This window comes from Raphanus sativus, unplaced genomic scaffold, assembly GCF_000801105.2.
Source record: "Raphanus sativus cultivar WK10039 unplaced genomic scaffold, ASM80110v3 Scaffold0228, whole genome shotgun sequence".
NCBI classification, from domain to species: Eukaryota; Viridiplantae; Streptophyta; class Magnoliopsida; order Brassicales; family Brassicaceae; genus Raphanus; species Raphanus sativus.
Window position 1 is genome coordinate 24,427 of NW_026615548.1, and position 26,948 is coordinate 51,374.

A 26,948-nucleotide genomic window follows, 5' to 3' on the forward strand; every position below is an offset into this window, starting at 1 on the left:
TTTGTGGATGGTTACAATCCATCCCCAACAGTAAGTCCCTTCCTAGTTCGTTGTCGAGCCGAGCAATCGGTCGCAACGAATTAGTTAGTTAGGGCTCGAAGAACAGGAGGTTCAACGTTGATTCCTTAATTTCATCGAGAAGCCGCTGGGTGGAGAGATTTTTCGGATCTTTTTACGCGAGTAACTGACCTGTCGTGTGCTTGATATCTCACACAGTAGTCCTCCTAAACCGACAAATCGATTTCATTTTGGTTTGTGATGTGACATCGAACCGTCGCCGGTTTTTCGATCAGGAAGCCAAAACATCGCTAGAGTTTTTCGTCGAGAAGCCGAACCGTCGCGTTTGAAGGCGACGCGCGAGCCCACCGACAGGCCCAATTAGGCCCGCGTAGGGCTAATGATGGCGCCTCGTGGGAAGCGCGTCTCACCCTCTATAAATAAGAGACTTCTTTCGAGATCTCTCATTCTTCTATCAGTCATCAGGTACTTTCTCTCTCTATCCTTTCTCTCTCTCTAGCTTCTGCTCTCTAGTTTAGTTTCCTTACTCGGTATGTCGACGAGCAAAAGACTTTCTCGGGAACAGAAGGAAAGATGACTGCGAGCACGGTTGGCTCCGATAGCGATCTAGAGACAGTCCGCGGATCGGACGGTAGCGCAGAGGCGGCCCATCGCGAGGCGATGATGGATACGGTGAACATGAGTCGGGAGCAGCGATTACTCGTCTCGGAGTCGATGGTCGCATCTCGTGGTGACGACGATGGCCATGATCCGACCACCGAGTCGATGGTTTCCTAGCTGCTTTTACCCGGGTGGTATCTTCAAGGATCAGCGTAGGCTTGGCCCGGAACGAATTCGTCCCTCGGTAGTTGAAGGACAAGACTGCCGAACGTCGGCCCGACATGGTCTACCTTTGATTCGGTGTCAAAACTTCTGCGAGTCGCAAGGCGACTAGGGTTACGTTCATAATCCCGAGGAAGGATCAAAGGCCTTGGTCTCCTCCGAAGGGATATCAGTGTGTGTACGAGTCGTACTTCGAGGCGACACGAAGCTATGGTTCCGATACCACGACTCGTCACTGCCTACACGATGCGCCGAGGAGCTGCTCTTAGTCAGTTCCTAAATGGCGCTTGGCGACTAGCAGTCGCGCTTGTAGTCATTGGGCGGAGGCCGGCCTTGTTCTCAATGTTCGAGCATTCGAGGAGCTAGTCTCGGTGAAGATAGATCAGGTTTGATATCGCTTGAAGATATGCCCCAATTATAACGTGGCGACAGGCTACCCGAGCAAGACGAATAACTGGCAGCGATCGTACTTTTTACGTTAAGTCCGATCGGGCAGCTTCGAGGAGCCGCTGAAGACTAGTTTCTCATCCTATGGAACAAGAGATCGGTTATAGAATGTCCATCAGTTCCTTATTGCCTCATGCATCTAACCATCTTATCTTGTCCACTTTTGCAGTCGGTCACTCGAATACCAAGGAGTACGAGGAAGAGTTTCTGGAGAGTGCTCGCGGTCGCGTCGCAGAAGCAAGATCATTGGATAACTTCTCTTTAAGGAAAGGTCCGTGAATCGATCGATCGGATTAGACAACGTAGGTCTCTTATTCTTCCTTTCTTCTATTCAGCGTTTTTGAGGAATCTTAATTCGTTTTCATTCGCTTAGTAGAGGTTTATCTCCATCACGCCGACTAAGGTGGTTGATGTCACCGACTCGCCGTCACTCGAGCTGGCGCGAGCGGAGAACGTTCTGAGAAGGATCCCCTTATCTCGGGATGATTTATATGTTTATTGTAGAAGTTTTCGGCCTTTCGCCTTGTTTGTTTAAAACTGTTTCTTTTTCGGCTAAGGCCTTTTGTTGTATCATTGCCTTTGGTTTTATTTAGACTTGAACGTTTCTTATATATTTCAGTAAGTTGTCCAAACTTAGAAATATATAAATTATTTTTTGTTCTTTTGTCTTTAACCGAGCAATAGATTCATGCGGGCGGTTACTCGCGTTTGCCAGCGAGTTCCCCCCCCCCCTTTTCAGATAAGAACATAAGATTAAAGGCAGTTGCTCGTTTATATTTTTGCTTATTCCACGGAACTTTTACAAGCAGTTGTTTAAGTAAATACAAAGAACTTAATCGTTCTATTGAATTCCCGATGAAAGGTTTCGAGACGCAGTGCAATAACCAAGAGAACTATTGGTCGGCCAAACCATCGTTCTTTGGTTAGACTTGGTCTAAATTTCCATCAGATAGTCGGTCAATGCGCGACGCATAGGTGACGCAGGGCTGTTATTCCCTTCGACTGATGTCTGACAAGACCCAGTCGATTAATTTGGGCGAGTGCTCGTGCTCCGCTTGGAAAAGGGGCTGGCATCGTTTGCTCAGAGAAAGTGACTGTTCAGCATTCCTGTGTAAAAAGGTTTGGACTTCGTGTTTGGTTGGTGATGGACCCTGTGAAGGATGCCTACGTACCTCGGAAGAGGATCAAGCCTTTCGTAGTTCATTTGACCGAGTGAAAGTGGCTGTGGTAGCGCATTCACTCGGACGAGTAGAAGTGACTGTTAGGTGCATCTACTCGGTTCTTTTTTTAAGGTGAACAGTGACCTGCTGGTCATTCACTCGTATTAGTTTCGGGAAGAGAGAGACAAGGAGTGCATTGTTTGCTCCTACTGTGTAGAAACAACGAAGGTGCATTGAGTCCAAGCTCATGGGACTGCCTCTCCGCGGGAAGTCTCGAGTCGGTAGACGCCGGGTTTTGACGACTCGAGTTATCTTGTAGGTCCCTCCCAGTTGGTTCCTAGCTTTCCAGCGTTCAGCTCCTTGGTGTTCCGAAAACTTTCCGGAGGACAAGATCACCGAGTTCGAGAGGATGCGCTTTGACCTTCTTGTTGTAGTAAATTTCGATCTGGTTTTGATAGTTCTGGATCCGGAGGAGTGCCTGATCGCGTTTCTCTTCGAATTCGTCGAGGGCGTCGAGGAGCATGTCCCGGTTGAGTTCGACGAACTGAGGCATCTTGGCGCGGCGAAGACTCGTCACGTTTGACTTCTGCAGGGGGCCATCGCTGCCATCCCGTAAGCAAGGAGAAGGGGGTGGATCTGGTCGCACCGCGAGGAGTCGTCCGATGCGACCAGAGGACACCGTCCAGTTCGTCGGCCCAGTGGCCTTTCTTAAGGTCAAGCCGTTTCTTGATCCCATCGACGATAATTCTTATTGGAGGATTCCGCCTGTCCGTTTCCTTGCGGGTAATCTTGTTGCAGAATTCCTTTGAAGTTCTCAGACATGATTTGAGAGCCATTGTCCGTCACGATCTCGTAGGGTAAGCCATGACAACAAATGATATTTTTCCAGACGAAGGTGCGGACTTCCTTTTCTGTCACCTGGGAGAAGGCTTCAGCTTCGATCCACTTAGTGAAATAGTCGGTGAGGACCAGGATAAAGCAACGTTGGCGGGAATTCGGCATCGGTCCGATGATATCCATGCCCCATCGCATGAATGGATACGGAGCTGCAGATGTCCGCAACAGCTCGGTAGGGCTGTGGATACTCGGGGCGTGGCGCTGGCATTTATCGCACCGACGGGCATACGCTTCGCAGTCGGTGTTCATGGATGGCCAAAAGAAGCCTGAGTTCCGAACCTTGGGGGCGAGAGCTCGGCCTCCCGAATGGTTTCCTCCTGCTCTGTCATGCATTTCTGCCATTACTCGTCGCACTTCATCACCTTGGATGCACTTCAGGAGTACCTTGTTCGCAGTTACTCGGTGAAGTTCATCGTCCATAACAACATATGGGCACTGCGTCTCTTCAGGCGCCTTGCTGCCCATTTATCGGTTGGCAACTTTTCGCGGATGAGAATCGAGGAACTCTGCTCGCCAATCGATCAGGGTTTCATCACAATCGGGCATCTCCGGTGTCGTTGGATCGTCAGTGGATCGCCGAGTTGCTGCGGAGATTGGTGCGTCGGGAGGACTTTCCTCGGAAGGAGCGTTGATGCTCGGTCTATCGATTCGATGTATGGGGATTGTCTTCTTGACTGGTCATGGAGTTTTCTCCCGAGTGCAGCGAACGCGTCGGCGCAAACGTTCTCTCCTCGGGGAACCTTAGTAAGTTCGAAGAAATTGAATTCCTTGGCAAGTTCTTGGACTACTCGAGATTATGCATCCATTCGGTCGTTGGGCATCGTAGTCGCCGCTAAACTAACTAGCGACGAGCTGCGAGTCGCAATAAGCGCTCAAACGTTTGGCTTTAACCGGCTAGGGCGAGACGGGGCCCGCGATCAGTGATTCGTACTCTGCTTCATTGTTGGAGGCCGGGAAACCGAAACTGAAAGATTGTCGAATGAGTTCTCCCGTAGGTGACTGAAGTTGACTCCTGCACCTGATCCTTTGCTCGTTGACGACCCGTCTACGTGTTAGAATCCAGTTGGGGCTTGGAATGTCGAGATCCTGTGCAAGATCCGGGTGTGAGCTCTACAAGGAAATCAGCGAGAACTTGGACTTGGCGCTGTCGGCATTTATACGTGATGTCTGTTGGGCCCAAATATGACCCCCTAGCTAGTGATAGACAATAAGAAATGATAACAGGGCGTGAAAGGCCCATCATGAATTCAATCTTCAAAAACAGCTAAGTCAGATCCGGAGGCTGTGAGCTGGAGATGTTCATCAGAGAGGTCAAGGAAAAGAGGCAGCTCGTTGACAAGTAAACAGGCGCAGGACCCGGTCAAAGAGGTAGCTCGTGGACAAGTAAATAGGCGCAGGACCCGGTCAAAGGGAAGCTGTTACAAATCCCTCAAATCACGGAGAGGATCTCGGGAACCTGTTTGGTAGCAACTGACGGAGCCTGAGGCTATTTAAAGAGAAAATCAATCCTTATTCATGGGACGATATTTGACATCATCTTTTAAACATTTTGCTATCTTTGTAATCATCACAAGAGAAACATCTCTTGTAAACCATTCTTACCACATTATCAATACAAATCATCATTCATTCTACAAGTTCTTACGGGATTCAGCCCACGATTATCTTGACCTAAAATCAGGAGGTGAGTTTAATCCCTCACAATTGGCGCCGTCTGTGGGAAGAAACAATCGAATCCCTTACCCTAACTTGAGGATGAATCCTACCGATCAGACAACAAATCCGTCTGACCTTAACCTCCCGATTCAGAGCGATGGCTCACCGAACGATGGAGGCTCTACCCTTGTAACCTCGGAGCCTCGACGTGGCGACCACCGATCTGGGCAACAGCTTCGATTAACGCTCGAACGAGCCAGACCGTAACCGGAGCTACTAACCCGAGATCGACAAGTGGAACCGTCCCCGGGCTTCCAATCACCGAGAATCCTCAGCAGCAAGCCGTTCCGAATCAAACGGAGGCTCAGCTCTCTGAGATTCGTCAGATGATGATGCAACTAGTAGACAAAGCTCAGGAAAGTGAGCGTACGATGCATCAGCTAGCTGTTCGACAGCAACGATTCGAAGAGATAACAGATCTCTAGACACAACAACCCAACCACCGCAACGTCAAGCTCCGGGGGTCACTTTCGAGATCGATTGACAGATCCCTCATTCCCCCGAGGACGTTTAGACTTTTCCCTGATAACACTGCTCCGGAAGGACGGGGATCTGCTTTCCAGACACCTCATACTGGGGCAGCTCCCGTGTTTAACCCACCTATTCCAGTGCTATGGGAAGTAACGTAGCGACAACCAGCTCCACACCCAGTCAGATTGCTGACCGGAGCACTCGCTTACCTCCTCCGCCGCCTGATTTTAGGTCCGGAGCAGGAGTATCCTTCCCATCCGGGGGCAGAACATCAGCCTCGGTTTATCAAACCAGAAGCTCAACCCCGAATGGGGACGGGAATCGAAGGGTAGCCTCCGATAACCCAAGAGCTGGTGAGCGACTTAGCCCACCAACTGCAGAAGATGAGCCAACACGATTCCGTCAGGAACCTGCCCGCGGGTACCTAATAACGACCCAAATGTCCTTCCCTTAGAAGGACCTGAAGCTATCCGTAGATATATGGAACGAACTCACGCAGCTCTCCAAAAATTGGGAGCTCAAGTCCATAAAGCTACGAGCTCAGCTCCCGAAATCGATAGCTTGATCGAAGAAACCCGTGGAACTCCATTCACTGACAGAATTGCCAGCTCCTACATAAGAGATACCCGAAAAATCAGAATTCCCGAGTATGATGGGACCTCTGACCCAAAGGCCTATTTGAGAGCTTTCCGATTGGCTATCGTGAAGCCCATTTTACACAGGAAGAATGTGAAGCAGGTTACTGCAGGACATTCGCCGAAAACTTGGTCGGAACAGCCCTTGAGTGGTTCTCTGGTCTCGAACCAGCCTCGATAGATAGTTTCGATCAGTTAACTAGTGCCTTCATGAAGCAGTACTCGACCCATATCCTGAAGCAAGCCTCTGAGGCCGACCTTTGGAAGGTCAGACAAGGAATTGGGGACTCACTACGAGTCTACATCGAGAAATTCAGGGCAATAAGAACTAAGCTCTCGAATCCTAACGACCTAGTCGCCATCGAGGCTCTTAGGAGAGGTCTGTTCTATAAATCGAAGTTCTGGTCGGAGCTAACACTCAATACTCCTCCAACTATCGATGATGCTCTTCATAAAGCCACCAGATACATTACTTTGGAGGAGGAGACAGCTGCACTGGATAAACTCCACAAAGCCTCAGAATCACTCGAAAGGTGAATCCTCTGAGGCAAAGGGACCTCATAAAAGGGGAACCCCGAAACAATCAAACTCAGGGAGAACATTCCTATGCAATCGAGGAAGACAAGGAAGAGAAACCTGTCGCCGCAGCAAACAAAACTCCCTGGTCAAAGGGCTTTGATAAAACAAACATTGCTCTTATCATGATCGAGAAGGGCACTCAACCGAGGAATGTTGGGACCTCCAACGACAACTGGCAGCTAAATTCGCAGCCGGAGAAATAAAGGGAGTGGACCTTAAAAACCACCACCTTATCAGAAAAGAGGTCCCAGAGACACCTCTCCAAAACGCGAGAGGTCACCTGAGAAGGAACCGATTCGCCACCTCCAGCTCCCAAGAAAAGAGTCGACATGATTCTTGGAAAATTCCCCCAAGGAAAAAGTTTACAAGTCGAAGCTCTCTTGAGCAAACCGTCCCCTCAATCGAGCCCCGACTCGAGGGTGGACTGTATCCTTGGAGGATCAGATATATGTCAAGACTCCGTCAACTCCATTAAGAATCACGTACGGAAGGCTGTGTCTAACACTGGACCTAAGCCTCCTAACCCGAGTCCAATACTAAGATTTCTTTCTGGGAAAGCGAGACCTCAAACCTTGACAGACCTCACGATGATGCGCTGATCGTCACCCTGAACATCGCAGGATACGAGGTCCCTAAACTCATGATAGACACAGGAAGCTCTGTTGACCTTATTTTCTACAACACCCTAAAAGGGATGGAAATAGACGACTACGAAATTATTGGCCAAAAAGCTAATCTCGTAGGCTTCTCCGGAGAAACAGCTACTTCATTGGGACTATCAAGCTCCCAGTCATAGCTGGCGGATAATGAAAATGACCAACTTAGTAGTCATCGACAGACCTTCCCCGTTTCATGCGATATTGGGAAGACCTTGGATCCACAAATGAAGGCAGTAGCCTCGACTTATCATCAATGTGTGAAATTCCCAACACCTGAAGGGATAACTACCGTACACGGTAGCCAGAAGATATCCAGGATCTGCTACTTGGGAGGATTCGAAATCCTCAAAAAGTCCCCCCAATAGCAATTACAGATCCAGGAGGGTCGCGAAATGCAACAAAATATTCGAGGTCCCCCCAAGAACCTCACCGAAAAAGTTTGCATGACGACTCAGATCCTGAAAGACAGGTGAGCATCGGATCCGAGCTACCTCTTGAGACAAAAAAGGAGCTCATTGACTTCCTGAAAAGCAATGTCAAAACCTTTGCATGGTCCACCAATGACATGAAAGGCATAGATCCGAACGTCACCACCCATAAACTAAAAGTAGACCCCACTTTCAAACCGATCAAACAAAAGCGTCGCAAGCTAGGCCTCGAAAAGGCTCAAGCTGTTAACGACGAAGTTGACCGACTTACGAAAGCTGGGTCCATTCGAGAGGTACACTACCCTGACTGGTTAGCTAACCCGGTAGTTGTAAAGAAGAAAAAACGGGAAATGGAGAATCTGTGTAGACTTCACCGACCTAAACAAGGCTTGTCCTAAAGACAGCTTCCCGTTACCTCACATCGACCGCCTGGTTGAAGCAACAGCTGGCCATCGACTCCTATCCTTCATGGATGCCTTCTCAGGGTACAACCAAATCATGATGGATCCTGAGGACCAGGAGAAAACTGCATTCATAACCGAACGAGGAACCTATTGTTACAAGGTTATGCCATTCGGATTAAAGAACGCAGGAGCTACCTATCAGAGGCTAGTAAATAAGATGTTTGCTGGGCAACTTGGGAAAACCATGGAGGTCTATATTGACGATATGCTAGTCAAATCCTCAGCTGGAGAAGACCATATCTCCCACTTAAGGGAATGCTTCGATATCCTCAATAAATACGATATGAAGCTCAATCCCACTAAATGTACCTTCGGGGTACCCTCAGGCGAGTTCCTGGCTATCTCGTAACCGAAAGAGGCATTGAAGCCAACCCGCAGCAGATAGCAACCTTCCTAGAAATGCCGTCACCTAAGACAACCAGAGAGGTACAGAGATTGACTGGACGAATCGCAGCATTAAACGATTCATATCCAAGTCCACCGATAAGTGCCTCCCATTCTACAAACTTCTAAGAAATAATAAGAAGTTCTTATGGGACGAGAAATGTGAGGAAGCCTTCAAACAATTGAAAGCTTACCTCTCCGAACCTCCGATCCTATCCAAACCTGTAGTAGGAGAGCCACTGTACCTGTACCTCGCCGTATCAACTGCTGCAGTTAGCGGTGTCCTGGTACGAGAAGAACAAAACGAACAAAGACCTGTCTATTACACCAGCAAGAGTTGATAGACGCCGAAACAAGGTACCCTGCAATGGAAAAATTAGCGCTAGCAGTCGTAACAGCTGCCAGAAAATTGCGACCTTACTTCCAATCGCACTCAATCGTCGTAATGACCTCACAACCATTACGAATGATATTGCACAGCCCTAGCCAGTCAGGGCGATTGGCCATAGAGCTCAGTGAATACGACATTGAGTATAGACCTCGAGCAGCAGCGAAGGCTCAGGTCCTTGCCGACTTTGTCATTGAGCTAGCATCCGAGCAATTAGACTCCGAAACGGAATCTCCAAAGTGGAGCCTGTATGTCGACGGAGCCTCATCAAACAGGGCTCCGGGTGTCGGTCTAAGGCTGACTTCTTCAGCAGGAGAAACCATCGAGCAGTCATATAGGCTCGGATTCAGCGCCTCAAACAACGAAGCTGAATATGAAGCACTAATCGCAGGGTTGAAACTCGCCCTAAGCCTCGGAATTCGAGAGCTAAACGCTTATAGTGATTCACAGCTAGTAGCTAGCCAGTTTCACGGGGAATATGAAACGAGGGACGAAAGAATGGGGGCATATCTCGAAGTCGTCCAGAACCTCACTAAGCAGTTCGACAAATTCGAGCTAACAAGGATCCCACGAGGAGAGAACTCCTCAGCAGATGCGTTGGCTGCTTTAGCCTCCACATCAGACCCCCTCGTAAAACGGATCATACCCGTAGAAGGAATCGAAAAACCAAGCATCGACATAGCTACTAAAGCTGAGATAGACAGCAAGCTAAAAGAGCAACCCGAAGGTACCTGCCCTGAAACGGTAGCTACCCAAGTTCTTACAACATTCTGGTTCCCAAAAGCCAAAATACGTAGCTCCAAAAAGCATACCTCCGGGAGCACAATCCAAAACACGGAAGGTATTCCTCGAAATTCAGACTCCGTGAGCCTAATCTCACGAATACCTCCGGGCACCAGCTCAGACCCACTCGTCTGCAGAGTTAAAACCAGAAAGCCGTTAGCCCTCCAAAATTCATATGGGGGCACCGTCCAGACCCCGGAGAATAATGAAGAATTGGAGGTATTCCTCGGAATTTAGACTCCCGTGAGCCTAATCCTACGAATACCTCCGGGGGCACCACGACACCAGGTCCCGAACAGGAACCTCCCTCGTCTCTTCATAACAAAGTTGTAGGGAGAGAGGATTGGAGAATTCCAATCACGCAATACATCCTGGAAGGAAGATTCCACCCAATAAATGGGAGGCTCGAAAGCTCAAAGCATTAAGCGCGAGATACTGCATAATCGAGTCTCTCCTCCACAAACGAAGCATTTCCGGACCTTACCTAAAATGCGTCCATGGCCTCGTTGCTATGAGACTCATGAAGAAATGCACGACGGCTCCTGCGGAAACCACTCTGGAGGAAGAGCTCTAGCCTATCAGAATCAAAAGACAGGGCTATTTCTGGCCTACCATTATTGCAGACTGCGAGGTCTACTCCTCTTCATGCGATAAATGCCAGAGGCATGCACCGATTATACACCAACCTGCGGAAAAAGCTTCCCAACATATCCGCCCCTACCCATTTTATGAGGTGGTCCATGGACATCGTAGGACCACTAGTAGCGTCAGGAAGTGGAAAAAGAAGCTACGCTTCCTCTTAGTCTAACAGACTACTTCACGAAATGGATAGAGGCTGAAGCTTTCCAACAGATAACCAGAGTCGAAGTCGAACGATTCGTGTGGAAAGATCATTGTGTAGACACGGCGTCCCATATGAAATCGTAACCGACAATGGAGGACAGTTCATATCCCACGACTTCAAAATATTTTGCGACAAATGGAATATTCGCCTGACCTTCTCAACACCTCGACGACCTCAAGGAAACGGTCAGGCGGAGGCTGCTAATAAGTCAATATTAGCAAACCTCAAGAAACGCCTCGGAACCAACAAGAAAACCTGGTCTGAAAAGATACCTGAAGTACTTTGGGCATGACGAACCACCCCGAAAGGCTACAGAGGAAACCCTTTTCTCTTTAGCCTACGAAATGGAAGCTGTCGTTCCGGCGGAAACCTCCACTGGGAGCCTCCGTCGAGAGCTCTGTACGTCTGATCCCGAAGCTAACGACCAGCTCTTATCAGACAGCTTCGATTTAATCGAGGAACGACAAGACCAAGTTTTGCTTCAGATTCAAAACTATCAGCAAGCAATGGCCCGACATTACAATTCCAAAGTCAGGCCCCAACAATTCGTTGTAGGTGACCTAGTACTTAGGAAAGTTTTCGAAGGAACCAAGGAACCAGATGCTGGGAAGTTAGGAACCAATTGGGAAGGTCCCTACCGGATATCCACGTGGTACGACCTGGCGTCTATAAGCTCCTGAAGGTGCGAACCGGAGTACCTGAAATCAGATCGTGGAATGCCACAAATCTGAAGAAATACTATCATTAGGTACTTAAATTCCTCGAATTACGTTAGGCTTGACCCCTTGACTGGGTACGTAGGCAATTGTGTTATGAGTGCAACCCCAATCTCATTTTAACACTCTTTCCACCATGACGAAAGGGGGCATATGTTTGAGAACATATAGCCCAAACAGCGATTGTATGATTATTGTGATACCATGTATCCTATTATCAATAAAGCAATTATCTTCGATAACTTGACCTTCGAACAAATTCAGGTCTCTACGAACCTGAACCCAAGGTCTTAAAACCCTTTGAACAAATTCAGGTCTCTACGAACCTGAACTAAGGTCTTAAAATCCTTCGAACAAACTCAGGTCTCTACGAACCTGAACCTAAGGTCTTAAAATCCTTCGAACAAATTCAGGTCTCAATGAACCTGAACCTAAGGTCTTAAAATCCTTCGAACAAATTCAGGTCTCAATGAACCTGAACCAAGGTCTTAAAACCCTTCGAATAAATTCAGGTCTCCGTGAACCTGAACCTAAGGTCTTAAAACCCTTCGAATAAATTCAGGTCTCCGTGAACCTGAACCTAAGGTCTTAAAACCCTTCAAACAAATTCAGGTCTCCGTGAACCTGAACCTAAGGTCTTAAAACCCTTCGAACAAATTCAGGTCTCCGTCAACCTGAACCTAAAATCCTCAGTAATCTCGAAGGTCTTAAAATCCTTCCAACAAACTCAGGTTTCCACGAACCTGAACCTAAGGTCTTAAATCCTTAGTAACCTCGAAGGTCTTAAATCCTTCAGGCGAAATCAAACTTCGACAAACCTAAATCTAAGGTCTTAAAAATCCTTAGAAACCACTAAAGGTCTTAAAATCCTTATCAAATCCCAAAAGGTCTTAAAATCCTTATCAAATCTCAAAAGGTCTTAAAATCCTTATAAATCTCAAAAGGTCTTAAAATCCTAAGCAAACTTCAATGGGTCTTAAAATCCCACAAACGAATTCAGGTTCCCATGAACCCCCTCCTAAGGTCTTCAGGGTAGCTCAGGTTCCTAAAAACCCGGAGCTAATCAATATTTCAGGAACTCCTTCTAAGGATCCTCATAATCGAATACACTCGAAATCTTCGAGACCTGATAAGTCATTAGACATTGTATATAATAATCACGATACATGTCCTAACCGAAACTTCCACTTGACAAAAGTCAATCTCATCCAAGAAACGATCAAACCAAGTCAAATGACTTAATACGAAAAACAAAACCGAAATTTGAATAAAAGGGTTTAAAAGCCTCCCAGGCTAACGAGGGTTCAGAAGACCCTAAGGTTTAAAAGCCTCCTCAGGCTATAAGTCTGAAACGTAAACAAAGCCCATTGGGCAAAAGTCATGAAAAGCAACATTACAATTCAAAAAGAGCCGCAGCTCTTAGACATCATTATCACGGGAGCTCATCCCGACATCCTTGTCTCCCTCGACTGGATCACTTTCTTTGGCTGGATCTCCCTCATCTGCCTCCTTGTCATCGCCCATCTGGGACGTCTCGACTGGAGCTGAATCAGGGCCCACCAAACCTAAGTTAGAACCATACTCTCCGGAAAAGGATAGATTAAACATGTTAATCTCGAAAGTACCTGAACTCTCTGAGAATTGAGGAATGGGAAGCTTGCTGGCCGAGAAGTCGGATACTTGCTCCTTTTCATACGCAATCGTAGCCATCAGATTAAGCAAAGGAATCTTCAATAAAGATAACTGTTGCTCGAGATCTCAACAAAAAGATTGATGCTCGGCGGCTAGGTCTAGCTTCCGAGATAAGGAATCTTATCTCGAAAGCTGGGGGCAACTGTTGGGCCCAAATATGACCCTCTAGCTAGTGATAGACAATAAGAAATGATAACAGGCCGTGAAAGGCCCATCATGAATTCAATCTTCAAAACAGCTAAGTCAGATCCGGAGGCTGTGAGCTGGAGATGTTCATCAGAGAGGTCAAGGAAAAGAGGCAGCTCGTTGACAAGTAAACAGGCGCAGGACCCGGTCAAAGAGGTAGCTCGTGGACAAGTAAATAGGCGCAGGACCCGGTCAAAGGGAAGCTGTTACAAATCCCTCAAATCACGGAGAGGATCTCGGGAACCTGTTGGTAGCAACCGACGGAGCCTGAGGCTATTTAAAGAGAAAATCATCCTTATTCATGGGGACGATTATTGACATCATCTTTTAAACATTTTTGCTATCTTTGTAATCATCAGAGAAACATCTTTGTAACCATTCTTTTACCACATTATCAATACAAATCATCATTCATTCTACAAGTTCTTACGGGATTCAGCCCACGATTATCTTTCCCTAATCCTTTCCTAAACTATAACCTGACCTAAAATCAGGAGGTGAGTTTAATCCCTCACAATGTCGAGCTCGCCCAGTTCAATCGCCCACTTAGTCAACCGGCCGGCTCTGTTGGGATTTTGCAAGACGGTGCGGAGCGGTTGGTCGGTTAACACTTCGATGGAGTGTGATTGAAAGTAAGGTCGCAACTTCCTCGCAGAATCGACGACGGCCAAGGACAGTTTCTCAAGAGTTGGGTATCTGGTTTCCGGACTAGTCATCCTTCTGCTTGTGTAAAAATCGGACGCTGCTCGCCGCGATCTTCTTTGATTAGGACGCTACTGACTGCTGCTGAAGAGACTGCGATATAGAGGGATAGGACGTCTCTAACATCCGGCTTGGCTAAGACGGGAGGAGTCGTCAGGTACTGCTTAAGTTGAGTGAAGGCGTCCTCGCACTTGTCATCCCAAATGAACTTCTTGTTTCCTCGGAGGAGGTCGTAGAAGGGGAGACAATTTTCGGTAGATCGGGAGATAAAGCGATTGAGTGCGGCGATGCGTCCCGTTAGTCTCTGCACGTCGCGGCAGTTTCTTGGACTTGGGAGATCAAGGACCGCTGAGATTTGCTTCGGATTGGCTTCTATTCCTCGTTGCGTGACGATGTAACCGAGAAATTCGCCCGAGGAGACGCCGAAGGTGCACTTAGCGGGATTCAGCTTCATCCCGTACTTGTTTAGGATCTCAAAGCATTCCTTCAAGTGCACTAGGTGGTCGTCAGCTCGGAGGGATTTGACGAGCATGTCATCAATGTAGACCTCCATAGTCTTTCCCAGCTGGTCGGCGAACATCCGATTGACAAGCCGCTGGTAGGTTGCTCCAGCGTTTTTAAGTCCGAAAGGCATCACCTTATAACAGTAAGTTCCTCGATCAGTAATGAATGCGGTTTTCTCCCGATCGTCCGGGTGCATCAGGATCTGGTTGTAGCCCGAGAAGGCATCCATAAACATCAGCATCTCGTTGCGGCTGTCGATTCGACTAGGCGATCGATGCTGGGCAACAGATAGCTGTCCTTAGGACATGCTTTATTGAGGTCGGTAAAATCGACGCAGACGCGCCATTTACCGTTCTTCTTCTTAACGATCACCGGATTGGCGAGCCATTCCGGGTAACGGACTTCAGTAATCGAGCCGGCGCCGAGTAGACACTCGACTTCTTCTGCGACTGCCTTGGATCGATCGGGGCCCAACTTTCTTCTCTTCTCGCGCGATGGGCTTGAAATTGGGGTCAACGTTAAGCTCGTGAGTTGTTGATGGCTGGGTCGATTCCTTTCATATCGGACATTGTCCAAGCGAATGAGGACAAGTTTTGCTTTAGAAACACGAGGATCTTCTGTTTGCATTTCGTCGGATAGAAACGCGCCTACTCGGACGACTTTGCTTGGGTCCGAGTCATCGACCGATACTTCTAGAAACTCTTCCATTTGCGGACAAAATTTGCTCGCTAGGGGAGAGAATTTAGTTGACAAGCGACTGGGAGCGCTGAATCTTAACCGTGGCGATCAAGAGATCTTGTGCAGCCTGCTGGTCCCCCTTCAGAGTTTTTGATTGATCCGTCGGATCCTGGAAACTTAACACACTGATGGTATGTTGATGCGATTGCTCGCATCGAATGTAACCATGGGTGCCAAGTATAACGTGATAAGGAGCTTTGGAGCCGACCACGGAAGAACTTGACCGTTCGCGTGACTCCGCATGCATGAACCGCGAGGCGGATCGTGCCGCCGATTATTTCGGAAGATCCGTTGAATCCTGTCAGGGTCCGAGTAGAAGGCTTGACGTCGTTGAGATCGATCCCCATTTTCACAAGGGTTTCACGAAAGATGATATCGACCGAGCTACCGGTGTTGATGAGCACTTTCGTGACGTCGTACTTGTCAATGCCGAGCACGACGAGCAGGGGATCGTTGTGAGGGAGATGCACGCCGAGTGTGTCGTCAGACGAAAAGGTGATCGGCTGATCGTTTGCCTGCTTTTGGGGCCATCGTTGGGAAGTAGTGGCTTGCCTGCGATAGTCCTTGACTGATCTAACCGAGTCGCCGCAAGGGGGCGATCCGCCCATAATAACGTTTATCCAAGGACAGGTTTGTGCACGCTTTGCGCGGAGCACGTCGCGAAGGTCGCTACTCGCTTTGGCTGTATCCCTTTTCTTGCGGTTGACGGTTGTCCGCAGATCACCAATTTTTGCGTTTAATTTTTCTCGTAGGTCGCGGTTCGGCTCTTCGGCGGGCTGCTGTGGAGATAGCCTTGTGCTGATGCTTTCTTGGCTCGGTTCGAGTCGATCTGTAGGCGGAGATCAGAGGAGACTGGCGTTTCCTCAGCGGAAGATCCGAGTTTTCTCTTGAGGAGGAACGCAGGTCCGTGGCACTTGGGGAGGTTTTCAAGTTGTCCTATTCGTCGGATGAGGATCCTGGTTCGGTCTCTCCTTGTGGTTGGACGTGGATTACTTCGAGGGCGCTGGCGGTTGGCCGGCTGATCGTCATCGGCTGAATCTTCGTCGTCGTCAGTCTCTCGGGTAGCCTTATCCGCGTCCTTTGGCTGTCGGTCGCCTTTACGGTTTTTGCCCTGCGATTTTCGCTGAGTCTTCTTGTCTTTGTTCCTGCTCCAACTGTTCTCGCCTTTGGTTTGGGTTTTGGAGGCTGGATCATGTAATCGCCGCTCTCGATAGAGGAGAGGAACTAGGCGTAGAGGGATTTGCACTCGGTCGTATCGTGCCCCTTGACGTCGTGATACTTGCAATGCTTCGTGAGGTCGATGGGCGTTCTGGTCGGTCCTATCGCCGAATCGACTTTGGCCACGGTTCCAGCACTCGGGGCGCTGGGAGACGCATCTAGAGAATCGGTTTCTTGCTGATAAATATTCCATTTTTTGCCGTGCACGACCAAAGTTGAAACATGAGCATTGTTCTCGTCTACGACGTAGAGGAGAGCGCCTTTTTTGCTTTCCTGCATCGTTTTGGCGCGAGCTGGAGCGGCTCGGTCCGAGCACCTGCACTTTTGGGATGCTGCTGGCTTGGCGGCGTTTTGGTTACGGATTATCGCCTTGGTGTCTTCTTCCATTCGGATGAAGTTGTGAGACCGGGCTATGGCGTCGGGGAGCGAAGTCGTAGAATTGAAGTACAGGTCCTTGCGAAACTTCGAGTTGACGAGGAGGGTATTCATTAGGGCGTCGATAGCAATGTGATCAGGAACGTCGACTCTGGAAACCATCGTCTTGAACTTTTCCATGTAGTCTTTGAGGCTTTGATCCTTTGTTTGTGCCATATTCCACAAGATGGAAGCGGTTGTTGGTCGCTTAGCGACATGATGTAGGTCTTGAGAAATACAGCCGAGAGGTCTTGTTGTGGGCAAGGGTCAGGCTGTCCGGAAATATGGAACTGAGGTTTAGTCCAATAGTTCGGATTGGTACCTGAAACAAGAGTAAACCTTTTTTATGAGTTTTTATAAGTTTTATGATGCAAACAGAAGCAAATATGAATAATGAATCAGAATTATAATATGAATAAAAACAAATAGAAAAGGGATAGATTGATGGAGATGGGATCTGTTGCTGGACTGAAGTCTCTCTCAAACAAGATCAATGGATGGAAGATGGATAGATATGGGATTTGCTTGCTGGACTGAAGTCTCTCTCAAGGCAAATCAGTAGATGGAAATGATGGGGGGATTGAGGACGCCACAAAGCTCTGTGAAAGGAGGCTTTTGATAAGTCAGGTTGCTCAAGAGCTGCTTCTAACAACACTCAAAAGACTTAGATAATAGTTTTAGAAAAACTAGAAAAAACTGCAAATGCATTCATAAAATTCAAGGGTGGTTTTATTACAAGACAACTACTGAGCTTATATAGGCTCGACCTTGAGACTCTCTAACAGTCTAAAATGACTAAAGGAAAGAAATAAACTTGAAATAAAAATCTTGGAAGCAAAGACTGTGATGGCTCCATGAAACTAGCCCTTTAGCTTGATTTGTGGTATTTGCATAGAGATGATCTTGTATCTTTGATATCTTCTTGAACCTGGATGGTTTAAGGGGATAAGTGAGCTTCCTGTGAATCTTATTTATGGTCTGGAATGAGCTGATGTCGTGCCTGATCTGAAGAAAGAGCTGTTGGAGCTTTATTGCAAAATTCTCCAAATAAGGCAGCTTAGTGTAAGTGTGGATCCTCCTGATCCAATGAGGGCTGGTGCATTATATGAACTCATGGACCCTTCTTGGACTCCTTTAATGTCTCCTGGACGTCTTGGTTTAGTCCTGATGTCTTCTGGTCGGATTGGAATGGCTTGGAAATGATCAAACCGAAAGATTGTCCAATCTTGCCATAAATAGCTCCGATTTGATTTAAGTGACTCTTCATTGAACCAGCTGATCTCCTGGGCTCTGGTGTAGCTAAGGACTTCTTCAATACCTCCTGATTGGTTGAAATGATCTCCTGGACGCCAATGTCTGGTTTGAAGCTGATTGAAACGGTTAGCTTCCAATTGAGGCAGGTGTAGAACTGGTTTGACCTGTTTTGGAGAATGGATCATAACTTCATAATTCTGGGCCATTTCTCCTGATATTGGGCTTTCTGGAAAGATGAGAGATCCCTCTTGAATCCTATGATCGGCTTTGGTTCAGGCCGCTTCTTCAGGGTCTGTGACTTGTGGTGTGGATTTTGATTGATCTCAGGGTCTGGCTCGGCCCTTGGCACTTCAGTAAGCATAGAGCTCTCATCTGGTATCCCTGTACCAAGAATATAAAAATTTAAACAAGTATCTAAAGGTGATGTTAAACACTTACCTTGGTTTTGATAATTTGATTACTGGTTTTGCTACTTTAAGCAACAAATCATTTCTTCCAGCCTCACTTATGGCTTCCTCCTCTTTAGCAATACCATGCTGGGTAGAATAGGTCTCTCTTTTAAGTTCATGCTCCTTAATTCCTGATACAATACCCTTTGACAAAGACAAGTGCATTATACAAGAATTTGGAACCAACAAATCAGATTGAATAAAACTATCACTTATTTTAAAATTTTCAGTTTCAGTTTCTAGTGATGTTTCTTTCAATACATGTTTAATGGGACAAGCTTCAGCAAGGTGTCCTATTTTATGACATTTAAAACATGTCTGATCTTTCAGAATTTTAAAATCAGAAGACTTACCTTGGCTTGGTGTGTCCTCCTCTTTGAGGTCTAAAATCTCCTTGTTCCTTGGAAATAATTCTTTGTGAACTTTGGATTCAAACAAGGATGTGGAGTTCGGATTTTGCTGGACCTCAGGACCTGTCTTAACATTCTTTGACAAAGACAAGTGACTCATACCAGTGGGAGAATATTCATAAACCAAATTATCAAGTATAGGACTTACCTCAGCCTTTACTTGCATAGTATCTAGCAATGGTTTTGCTTTGGTTCTGATCAAAGTGTTTTGGCTGACACTTCTACTCTCCATGGCCTTTGGGATGTCACTTTTCTGGTCTAGGCATTGGACAATGGCGTGCCCCTGGTTTGGTTGCAAGTTGGCTTGTTGAGACCAGCCTCTCTTACTCTCTTGTGCAACAACTTTTCTAGCTTCTTTGGAACCATGAGTTGGATACCTCCTTGGATAAAGTTCCTTAATTTCAGAACTTGTAAACTCTGGTGCAAACTCATGTCTCATGGCTTTTTTAAGAGCTCTCCACGTTTTGATAGTTGGCTCCTTGTAAAACCTCCTATCATCTTCTTCTTGTACCCACCATTTAAAGGCATCTCCTTTTAGATGATCAATGGCATAAGCTAGCTTTTCTTCCTTCAAGATGTTGTTGTAGTGAAACCATTCATCAAGGTTCCTCTCCCATCTAAGATAACCTCTTTTTCCTGAAAATTTTAAGAGTTCAATTTTATCAGCAAAAGAGTTATAATCAAACCGAGAATTAACAACATGATGGTTGTGGGTTTTAGAAATTGGGGTTTGATTGATCCTTGAAGGATCTGGTGGCTTGGGCTCGACATAGACAGCCTCTGGTGCATCTCCAAATCTTCTTTCTCCTGGCTGTGGACGTTGGCCTTGTGCCTTTCTTCTTTTCCTCAACGGAGCAATCTGTTCAACCTTTTGCAAAGCTGTCAAATGTTGGCTCTTCTTGGCCATCTGACTTTGTCCGTGTGTTTCTCCTACCATGACTTCCTGAAACACTCTCAAAGATCAAGTGAAGAATATGGAAGTTCTGGTTTAGAAAAATAACAATACAGCAATGCAAACTAATTTAAACAAAACCGATAAATATGCAAATATAAACCGAAATGAAATCAACTATGCAAAAATGATTGTTCTTTGGTTTCTTAATGCAAACTCGAAATGAAACTAATATGGAATGAAAATTAACACAAATGAAAAGAAAATATGGAAAGAAAACTAATGCTGAATTTTTTTTTTGAATTTTCTATGCAAGAGTCAAAAATGCAAAATGCAAATTTTTTTTTTAAATGAATGCACAAAATATAAATATGGCAAGGGAGCTGGGCAATGAATGCAAACACAATGTGAGATTTCTTTTCAAAATTTTCGTGAATCAATTGCAAGAAACTTCTTCTCTTTTGTTTTTCTTTTCTTAAGAACAAAACAATGCAAAAACTGTTTTTTTTTTATTTAAGATGAAAACAAATGCAAGCAAATGAATGATGCAAGGATAGAATGGACCTGATTCAGGAGCTTTGAGCTCTGATATCAAAATGTTGTGGGCAAGGGTCAGGCTGTCCGGAAATATGGAACTGACGTTTAGTCCAATAGTTCGGATTGGTACCTGAAACAAGAGTAAACCTTTTTATGAGTTTTTATAAGTTTTATGATGCAAACAGAAGCAAATATGAATATGAATCAGAATGATAATATGAATTAAAACAAATAGAAAAGGGATAGATTGATGGAGATGGGATCTTTGTTGCTGGACTGAAGTCTCTCTCAACAAGATCAATGGATGGAAGATGGATAGATATGGGATTTGCTTGCTGGACTGAAGTCTCTCTCAAGGCAAATCAGTAGATGGAAATGATGGGGGGATTGAGGACGCCACAAAGCTCTGTGAAAGGAGGCTTTATAAGTCAGGTTGCTCAAGAGCTGCTTCTCACAACACTCAAAAGACTTAGATAATAGTTAAGAAAAACTAGAAAAAACTGCAAATGCATTCATAAAATTCAAGGGTGGTTTTATTACAAGACAACTACTGAGCTTATATAGGCTCGACCTTGAGACTCTCTAACAGTCTAAAAATGATTAAATGAAGAAATAAACTTGAAATAAAAATCTTGGAAGCAAAGACTTTGATGGCTCCATGAAACTAGCCTTTAACTTGATTTGTGGCCTTTGCATAGAGATGATCTTGTATCTTGATATCTTCTTGAACCTGGATGGTTTAAGGGGATAAGTGAGCTTCCTGGGAATCTTCTTTATGGTCTGGAATGAGCTGATTTCGTGCCTGATCTGAAGAAAGAGCTGTTGGAGCGTTATTGCAAGATTCTCCAAATAAGGCAGTTTGGTGTAAGTGTGGATCCTCCTGATCCAATGAGGGCTGGTGCATGGTATGAACTCATGGAATCCTTCTTGGACTGCTTTAATGTCTCCTGGACGTCTTGGTTTAGTCCTGATGTCTTCTGGTCGGATTGGAATGACTTGGAAATGATCAAACCGAAAGATTGTCCAATCTTGCCATAATAGCTCCGGTTTGATTTAAGTGACTCTTCATTGAACCAGCTGATCTCCTGGGCTCTGGTGTAGCTAAGGACTTCTTCAATACCTCCTGATTGGTTGAAATGATCTCCTGGACGCCAATGTCTGGTTTGAAGCTGATTGAAACGGTTAGCTTCCAACTGGTTTGACCGGTTTTGGAGAATGGATCATAACTTCATAATTCCGGGCCATTTCTCCTGATATTGGGCTTCCTGGAAAGATGAGAGATCCCTCTTGAATCCTATGATCGGCTTTGGTTCAGGCCGCTCCTTCATTGGGCTTGAATCTCCTTCAAAGTCGGGTACTCGCAGATGGATGGGCTGGGGAACCTCCGGTTTGTAAAATTCATAACTTCTTCCTCCGTGAAGCTTTTCTTGTAATTCCAAGTCTCAGTGAATCCTTGATGAGTTGGCCTTCTGGGAAAATTGGATTAATGACAAAATACCTTCTGGTGATTGAGATATTCGCCTGGGACTGGGACCTCTGTCGCTGGTACCTCCAAAGTGGCCGGTTTGGGCAGGTTGGTTGACCTCCGGTTTCAGCTACTGGTTTGATGACCACATCAGGTCTCGGAAACTTCTGATCGAGTTCTCGCTGAGTTGCGAGAACCAGGTTAGCGCCTGCTCGTTCAGTGTTTCGACGAAGAGTTGACAGTATCATGCATCCTTCTCCTCGTTGGAAGACGAGCTCTGGCCATCGCTATGTTGAAAGCTGTTAGATGCTCGACAGGGTTGCCGCCAGGTTTGTACTCAGGGAGGCAAAGCTTTTCTATTTTGCAGAGTTGGGGAGCTGCGCTCGTTGCTTGATGGATCTGCGAGCTCATCTGTTGAAGACTGAGTTTGAGCTTGGCGATCTCGCGAATCGTCGTCGGGTCTGCCGTCGTCGGAGTAGGGTAGGCGGCGGGAGGCCTGTTAGGGTCGGATTTTGTCGAGTGCATGGTTTTTTCTGCCGGCGTTGGAGGGTTTGTATCGAAAGATGGCGGCAGACGGGCTGGGATCGACTTGTCGGCCCAGCAGGAGCGGGAGAGCAGCTACTAGGGCTGCGAGTTGCTCGTTCGTCGTTTTGGGACTTCTTCTTGATGTGCGAGATGCGCCATCACGGAGCTCATAAAGTCCGACGAGAGAAAAGGAGGAGGAGGCGGAGGCGTAAGCTCGGTTGCTTCGCCGGAAGTACCGGGGTTCGAGTCGCCAATCGTCATATCGGTCTAGAAACGTTACTCTGATCAGGCCCCACGGTGGGCGCCAATTGTTTAAGGTGAGTTTGGTCAACAGAAAGTAAAAGAACTCAAGAGTGGGACGAACAGAGACGTTTTATTAGAGTCGGAATAATGAGGGTACAAGAGTAAGAAAGCCGGCTAGCCGGTGCTCGGAGAGCTTCTAGCCGGAAGTACAAGAGAGCGGCGAGATACAAAGAGAGTAATGGAAACCCTAATCTAGCCGCGAGTCTGTGTGTCAAAGTGGTGATACCCTTTCTTCTTGTCCTCAACTCTTATATAGTCTCTTAGGTCGGTTATCATTAACCTAGCTCGTCGCCTTTCTCGTGGGCCTTTGGACTTAAAGACCTAATTAGGTCCATTGTTCGGCCCGAGCAGTCGAGTCGGATCCTCTCGGTCACTCGTCGTTCGACTAAAGTAGTCACGAACCGAGTCTCAGCTCAGAGAAGCCGGCTTTCGAACTGATCTTTGCCCAATTAATGGTAATGGGCCTTCTGTTCGCTGAGCTTTATGGATGGTTACAATCCATCCCCAACAAACACCAACCAGAGACGTTACAAGACATTGTGTTGACGAGAAGAACGGGTACGAGATCTCAGATTTACCCTTGTTTAGCAAGTTCATCTCAGATTCTTTGTTTTAATGGCGGTTTCCAATTCAATTTTTATTCTGATTTTGTCTCTGTTTTTTGGTAAAGGATTTGCCATGAAAGTTTAAATCTTTTCTGTTTTGTGAAGACGAAGACTTTTTCTGAGTCTTTTACTTCTGTAGATCCGTAAAACCTAGAGTATAAGGAAAGGTATAATACTTGTGTTCTTCCTACCGAGATGTTATTCTCAATTTTTTCCATTCATATAACTTTTTTTTTCTTAGTTTCTCAGACTTTGTCGAAGACGGAGGTGGTAGAAAAAGCTTGACGAAAGCGTGGCCGTTCGGTTGAGATGCAGGAAGCATGGTCGTGGTGTGGTTTATGCGGCGGAGACTGAAGAACATGGTTTACTGGTGGAAGATCGGAGATTGATGGAGTTGGTTCAGAATCAAGTTGACGGCAGTGAAGTAGATAGGGTTAATTTTGTGTTTTAGGTTTAGATTTCGAAACTGGTTTATCTGTAAACCAGGTTTAATAACTAAACCGGTTTCATTTGTAAACAATTTTTTTAATAATATACTAATTTTATTTAAACCCAATAATATAAAAAATCATTTTTAATCTAATCTGGATTAAAATATATTATTTAATTAATAATTTATATTAATAATTGTTAAATATAAATAAGAATAATAATATCTATGTTTTATAAAATACTTTATAGCGACAAAACAAAGCTATAAGAAAGTAAATAATAGCACGCATTAAAATGCTTTAAAAACTTATTTTATAGTACATGATAAACGCTATAATATCGAATTTTTAATAGTATCCAGAAAACGCTATAATAAGAGGAAAGTCTGTAGAACCTAAAATATACACTTAAGTATTTTGTAGTGTTTGTAACTAAACTAGAAAAGTGACAAAAGATGTAGGCTACAACGATGTAATCGGAATTCGGTAGACAAAAATGAACTTTTATTGATTAAGAGGTCGAGTACAAAGAATAGCTAAGGATCGACTATAACAAAGAGGTCGATCAAGAATGAGATCTAAACGAGGTAAGAAAGATGTAAATGTGTGGTGTGCTCTCTCTCTAGAGTTTTCGCTGTGTCTTTAGCCTTGATCTCCTCTCCCTTTTATAGGTTCGACTCCGCTATTCTTGTAACTGCTTCTACGACCTTCTCGACTTTGGCGACCTGCTTTTCCACCTTGTTGACGTCGCTGTGGGCCTCCTAGCTTCGGCCCAATCCATTATATCTGTAGGATCTCGGACTCGAACTATGCATTCTCTTGACTATCTCCTATGGAACAGATCGATATTTCCTCGCGGGGCTTCTTGTTTGTGGCCCATAATCCGAAATAGGCCCAATCATTTAGAAGACCGAAATTGGGTCTAACATTTGTCCCCCAGCCCAGTCGGTTTATTTTTAGGAAATCGAAAGGGCGAGCACTTTTTCTTTGGTCGCGAATCTCGGAGCGAGTGGCCACGCGTGTTCGTTTTGATTTGACCTGTCGGTCACTCTTCCTAGATCGTGCGATTCTCATTGATTGCAAAGATTGTCTTGGGAACTGTCGTTTTTCCTTTATTTATTTGATGGATTATTCTCGTAATGGACTCATCTTCTTCTTCTGCTTCGACTTTCTTTATTCTGCAAACTTCTCCCATTCGTTCATATACCATCGCGTCTCAGAGCAAAAAGGGACCACTTACCCGAGCTGAATATGAAGCCCTTATGGAGCTTCGGGGGGTTCCTACGAAGCTGTCATCGATTATCCAAACGGCGATGCTCCGGGAAGCGTGAGACCAGGATACTACGGTGCCTACATGTGCTTTTTTCGTGACGGCCTTATGTCATTTCCTATTCCTTCGTTCTTCCTCGAGATTCTAGCGGAACTACAGCTATCGTTCACCCAGGTTACTCCGACCTTCTGTTGTTACGTCTTGGCGATTCATTCGAGCCAGAGAGGAAGGATTAGAGTTCGGTTTGGCCGAATTAAAGCAGCTCTACACTCTCAAGCGGAGTAGCGGCATTACTGGAGCGTTTCTTCTTTCTCCGCGTTCGGGTCGCTCGATTATTACTGACATCCTGGGAAGACTTCTAATTGACGGACAAGTTTTTTGTCTTCAAGGTCGATCCAGTAACGGTTGGGGATTTTCGACTTTTCTCGGATTCCGATGAAATGGAACGAGAACGTGGGTAAGTAATTTCCTATTACCTCTCCTTTTTCTTTAAACTAGCATGATTATTGGTTAGGTTTTTGATCTTTGACTTTTTCCTCAGAATTGTTTGGAACCTCAAAGTCGACTCCAGAGCTGCGTGGTTTGATCTCGGCGCTCCGCCGAGGAAAATGCAGTTGGGACAGTTTTACTCTGGAGAGGGTTAGAGCTGCCTATGCTTTGCCCCCCGGTGTGAATCGTGCCGTTCCTGTCGCGCTCGTGGAACCGATTCGTCCTCGAAAAGACTAGAAAGATAAAGGTAGGCTACTTCATCATTATTATTTTTTTCTTTTTTCTTTTAGTTTAACGACTTTAATTTGTTTGGTCTTTGTCTTTCAGAGGTGAAAAGGAAAGATCCTCCTGCGGAGCCTTCGGATGCCAATTCTGACTCCGCACCTTCGAAACAAGCTCGCGAGACTCTGGACAAACGGGTGACTAGAGCGAGCTCTCAGATTCAGTCTCCGATTGTCCGGGCTACGCCGCTTTCTCTGGTTCGTCCGGGTCGCGATGTTCCACCGGACTCTCGAGCATCGGCGAAGTGGACGTCGAGGAAGTTGCTCCCAAGGTTCAGCGACCTCGTCTGATTCTGGACGAGGAGTCTTCTAAAGGTTTCAACGTATCGAGCTCGGAGCCTCTGATGCAAGATCCCGGAGAGGGTACTTCTAAGCCGGTCATCCTTCCTGCAGACTGTCGAATTGGTTCTCCATTGGCATTCTCATATGACGTGGATGCTCCGATTTTGGAGGATCCTGAGCGACTTGCTGCCATCTGGCGGAAGCTGCGAACTTCTACGTGTGCGCTTCCTCCCTTGGAGCAAATGCGAGGTCGTGACGCCTATGTTCAGATGGCGGTCGCAAATGCCAAGGTAAATGTGTGAAATTATTTAGATATTGAAGTTATAGCCTTAATCCTTTATCTTTTAGGCTATGGAGGCTAGCAACGAGTATGCTGCCTTGATGGAGGAACGGTTGGCGAACTTCCCTTCTCAAGAGGAGGTCGAAGGTCATCTTACTTTGATTCAACAGTTGCGATCAAAGGTAAGTGCGTCGCAGGCAAGCGAGCAGGAGCGAGCGAAGCAAGTCGTTGACTTAAAGGTGCTTTTGACGGCTAAAGCGACGGAGAAGGTTGCGCTTGAGGAGGAGAAAATCGTGCTTGAGAAAGAGAAGGTCGTTTAGAGAAGGAGAAGGTCGCAATGGAAGCGGACCTTGAATCTTTGAAGGCGAAGTTCAGAAGGGACGCTGAGCTGCGAGAAAGAGTGGCTCGGAGGAGAGGCGAGCTGCTTGTCGGTTGGTAGCCAAGGGTTACGATGCTGCCCTTGATAAGGCTAGAGAGACTATCCGACGGAGGAGGGCAGAGAGCGCTGCAGAGAGCGCTTACAGGAGGTTCGCGCGAAGATCGAGGTTTTGGCCGAATTACTTGGAGGGCGGGTTCGAGCTCGAGGAGGATCTGGATCGTCTTAAGGATG

General features: G+C 46.3%; 1 long non-coding RNA gene across 2 annotated transcripts; it reads left to right on the forward strand.

The window, feature by feature from the left end:
- Positions 1-23,054: 23,054 nt before the first annotated feature.
- On the forward strand, positions 23,055-23,856 carry LOC130501610 (uncharacterized). Of its 2 annotated transcripts, none has more exons than XR_008939817.1 (2): positions 23,055-23,258; positions 23,547-23,856. It is a non-coding gene; the product is annotated as an uncharacterized LOC130501610 (long non-coding RNA). The 2 variants fall into 2 exon arrangements; XR_008939818.1 differs by lacking the exon at positions 23,055-23,258 and adding an exon at positions 23,342-23,472.
- The last annotated feature ends 3,092 nt before the right edge of the window (positions 23,857-26,948 follow it).